The sequence below is a fragment of the Sardina pilchardus genome, chromosome 14, assembly GCF_963854185.1.
Source record: "Sardina pilchardus chromosome 14, fSarPil1.1, whole genome shotgun sequence".
NCBI lineage: Eukaryota > Metazoa > Chordata > Actinopteri > Clupeiformes > Clupeidae > Sardina > Sardina pilchardus.
In genome coordinates this window covers 23584015-23589014 of record NC_085007.1, presented here as the reverse complement: position 1 = coordinate 23589014, position 5000 = coordinate 23584015, and positions in this window count along the sequence as shown.

Sequence of the window (5000 nt, the reverse complement as noted above, 5' to 3'; positions counted from 1 at the left end):
CACACACTCACACACACACAGACACACTCACTCCACTACGGGCAGAGCAGCCAACTCAGGCCGGAGAAAGAGGTCCAGCACTGAGGCCTGCTCGTCCTGGATAAGGATTAAAACTGGTCATTATGTTGCATTACATTAAGTAATTTGGCGGCTGCTTGTATCCAAGGTGATTTAAAGCGCCGTAGAGGTAGATGTGCTTAGGCACTGTTTGTTCTCCACAAGTCCACAAGGCAAGGCCTGCACTGCAAACACACTTCACTGGGGAATACGCCTCCGCAAAACAGCTCTATTCGGAGACCCCTTTCACAAACTTACCGCCGTGAGTTTTGGTGCAGTAGACAGCTTGGCAGTGGCTTGTGTGTGTGAGATCGTCCTATCTTTTCTTGAAGCACTAATTTTGAAATGTGTGGGATTTTCAGTGCTTTGGAAGCAACCCGACGAGATCTGTGAGAAGAGGGAGACCTCCATGAAGTCCTGGTAAGGCACCTGATTTTGTAAATCAATTTGTATGGATTTATTGATTGTGGTCTGTGTATTTCTGTCCCTACCTCACTGCCCTGCTACAGAGAGAGAGAGAGAGAGAGAGAGAGAGAGAGAGAGAGAGAGAGTAGAGAGAGACATAGAGACAGAGCAAGACAGAGATGTAAAGAATGAGGGAGCCATAGAGAAAGAGAGAGAGAAAGAGAGAGAGAGAGAGTGAGAAACCTTAACCATCCTCCCTGTGGATATATTGTTACACTTATTTTCCAACAAAATATTTGGAAGCATCCATCAGCTACTAGAACAGAGAAAACACACACTTCTTTCTTCAGTCCTACGATCACAAACACTTGAAACTTATTTAAAAAAAAGAAAAAAAAAACGTTTTTTTTTTTTTCAAATGCAAATGCTTTGACCAGTACTCTCTGAAGACTGTGAGAATCCTGCTTTCAAGGGCCATCAGTAGGATGGTGGGTTGCAGAGAATGTTTCATAACAAGAAAATTCAGATCACCATTGTCTGCTGGCTGGATAATTACTGTGTTTGAGATGCTGTCCATGGGCGGCTTGATTGAAGTGTTTCACGGGGTGCCGAAGAAAATGTTCCTCCCACACGAAGAATAAAGTTATGTGGGCACGCGCCTCATTATGCTCGTCATTCTGGCTACGGGTTTCACTGACATGTAATTTGGAGCAATTAACAACTGCATCAGTGTTGTGTGTTGGTATGTAGACAGACAGTCAGACAGACAGACAGACAGACAGACAGGCAGACGGACAGGCAGACAGATAGACAGACAGATAGATAGACAGATAGATAGATAGATAGATTCTTACTCATCTCTTTACTAGAGACAAAATAACTACAGAAAGGTAGAGAGATTGAAAGAGTGGGAAAGAAAGAAACAATGTGTGTGCGTGTGTATATGTGTGTATGTGTGTGTGTGTTTGTGTGTGTCTGTGTGTCTGTATGTGTGTATCAAGGCCTACAATATGCGCGTGTTTGTGTGAACAGTCCCCGCGCCACCATTAGACAGGAGCACAGACGGACCCCCTGAGCCTGGTTGGAGGGTGAGGGTGCGAGCCCCCCCGCTGCCTGGCCTGGTGTTGCGGCCTCCATCTGAGGTGGTGAATACACTCAGGGCAGGGGGGGCCATCTGATCTGCATGTGCGTGTGCAGCAGGCAGCGGCTCAGACAGGCGCGGGCTCATTAGGGGAGCGTTTGCTGCCACTGAGCTCCTCTCAGCCCCTCTGAGCTGTTTCTTGTTTTTTAAAAACAGAGTGCAGCATGATGGTGGAAAACAGACAGTAGGTGTGCAGACAGACAGACAGACAGACAGACACACACACACACACACACACACACACACACACACACATACCCACACAAACACAAACAGAAACACATACATGCCTACTGAAACATACGTACAGTATATATCACACTTACAGAAACATACGTATATACTGTATCTATTTTATATATATATATATATATATATATACTGTATATATGTGCATGCAGACAGACAGACACACTCACACACACACACACACATACACATAAACAGAAACTCATACATACTTACAGAAACATAAATATATATCACACTTACAGACACATGCATATGTATCTATTGTATATAGGCATTGCATGCAGGCACACATACATAGAAACAGAAACACACACACACACACACACACACACACACACACACACACACACACACACACACACACACACTCACTCACAGAAACATATAGTATATCAGGACTAGTGTCACTGTGTTCCAATGCACACACACACATTAGTATACATGTCCATATAAACACATTCAGATTTACACAAACACATACGTACCCACATGTCTATTTACATATTCTGTCTCTGGACTTGTGTTCCTTCCTGTGCACACACATGTATACTATGCTCCTATGCATGTGCCCACATAAACAGAAATATAATTGCCACATACTGCACATGTAAGCTTATATAAAACACGCACGAACACATCAACATAGTGACATATGAACGGCACTCATGAACACAACTAGATGCATATGAGTGCATATACTCACATGTTCCACACACACACACACACACACACACACACACACACACAACCATACACACACACACACACACACACACACACACACACACACACACACACACACACACACACACACACAGAGATGAACTCATGTTAGATCAGCTTGAACTTGGCCGCTGGAGCAGATGTGTGTGATATGGACCCAGCTGCCGGGCCCCTCCTCCCCCTTCATAATGGCCTCCATCTGTCCATCAATATGACCTCCCTCCCAACACACACACACACACACACACACACACACACACACACACACACACACACACACACACACACACACACACACACACACACACACACACACAGAGGCACGCACACACGCCCATGTACAAAAACGGCTCTGCTCAGATCAACCCCGACACGGATCACTTGTCTGGACTCCTGGGGTGTAGGTCTCCCTGGAGGAGAGAGAGAGCGAGGAAGAGAGAGAGAGAGAGAGAGAGAGAGAGAGAGAGAGAGACAGAGAGACAGAGAGCAAGCAAGAGAGAGAGAGAGAGAGAGAGAGCGAGCGTGCGCTTGTACGCGGCTGTCACTGTCTCAAGTGTCACAAATTACTCACGGCGATGACATCAGCGATCTGATTTTACACAAGAATGCCTCCCTCTGTTAGAAGACCCAGTTTTCTCGTCTCGCCATCTCTCAGGTTCACCCTTGAAAAGGCTCATGGGAGACGGGGCGAGGATCTGCGCCTCCTGAAAAATGCTTCACATTTTCTGCACCGAAGGAGAGACGAGGGAAGGCCTTTTTTTCTTTCTTTCTTTCTTTTTTTTTTAAACAGTCTCATTTTGGCTAATGGTAATTTCAATAAAAATACATTTTGTCTAACATGCAAATGGGAGACTCTGAAGGAGGTGTTAGAGTAGGATGTGCACTCGTGCCATCTTTATGCAAACCTTGCTTTGTGAGGGCCATCTCGAGACAGCAGTGGTGGAAACCGGATCAGTCGGGCCTTGATGTCTTAATCCAAACCGCTGCATTTGAAGATCTGAGTGTCAGGAAGCACCTCCCCTCGTTTCTATAGTAAGTTTGACTCCAGGCTGGCAATGCCTATTAGAAAAGAGAGAGGCTCCACGCAAACGCAGACGACTGCTTCAAAGTCTGCAAGCGCAGCAGTGTGATGTTGAGAGAAGGAAGATAAGTGGCAGAGCCTATTGTTACAGATTTTTTTGTCCTTTTTTTGCTGCCTCGATCTCATTCATTATTTAATCAAAATGGAAATTGATATTGTCTAGAACTGTCTACCAATCAGAATGTGCATAAAACAAAAATGTGCTTCTGTTGGCTTGTCAGATAACAGTGATTAATAATTCATCCTCCACATACTTAGTACAAGAGTAACATTAGATGATCGCATGATTGCATGATGACATGACAGGTAGAGAAATAAACAGGGTTTTTTTTTGCAGGGGCATAGACATGTACAGTATCTGAACACCATGTACCCACAATCACTGAACAAAACAAATGAATATGGTAATGCCAACACACTAGCCTGGGTGTTCCCATGCTCCCTTGCGCATGATTTGATTCACGCTGCTATGGCAGCCTAGAAACTACCGCCCTAATTTTTGCCTCAGATAGGGGACCAATCACAGAACAGGGGGGAAAGCAAGACGATGATGAGCTATGCACAGACGCATTTGATAGACATCCGTGGCGCCCAATAAACAGTTCTGGGCATTTTTTTCAAATACGAGAAAAATGAACTTTTGGTTCCCGACCACATCTCATTGAGAAGTGGTGGTGCTAGCCAGGCTACTAACACACAGTATGCATTTGAAAATAGTACAGCGAGGCAATTGGCATTTATGATAGATAGATTATAATGAACATAGCAAAAGAAACAAAAAACAACAACAACAAAAAAACATATACATGGCTGTAAGCAGAAAGGAAAAAAATGCTGTACCAGAGACATTACATTACACAGCAAGTATACACAGCTGAGGATATCAAGTGAAAACATTTATCTAAACCTAAAAGTTTCATTGCAAGAACAAACCAACCATTCTCGGAGAACATGGCTGGCTGTTGCTCAATCCTCGCCGGCTTCAATGTTGATGAGAGTGCCGTGTGAGAGAATGGGAGATTAAGAGGTGTTTGTTTCTCTCCAAACACATTTCTCTACCCGCTCGGCCTTGTCAGATGCAATGGAACCAGTCAAATTGAATTCGCTTGTAAACAATGTCCATCTGGTACCAGCCTCAGCCCGGTTGTTTGAGAAGAAATCCTCTGAGCCGTTTGTTTTTTTGGACCGGCGCGCAAAGATGTGGACAATACAAACTTGTGATTGTACTCCGTGGACACCATCATCGAGGCTTCTGCTGTAACACACTGACGACTGGACAAAGGACTGCACTGAGCCCACACACACACACACACACACACACACACACAGGCACACACACAG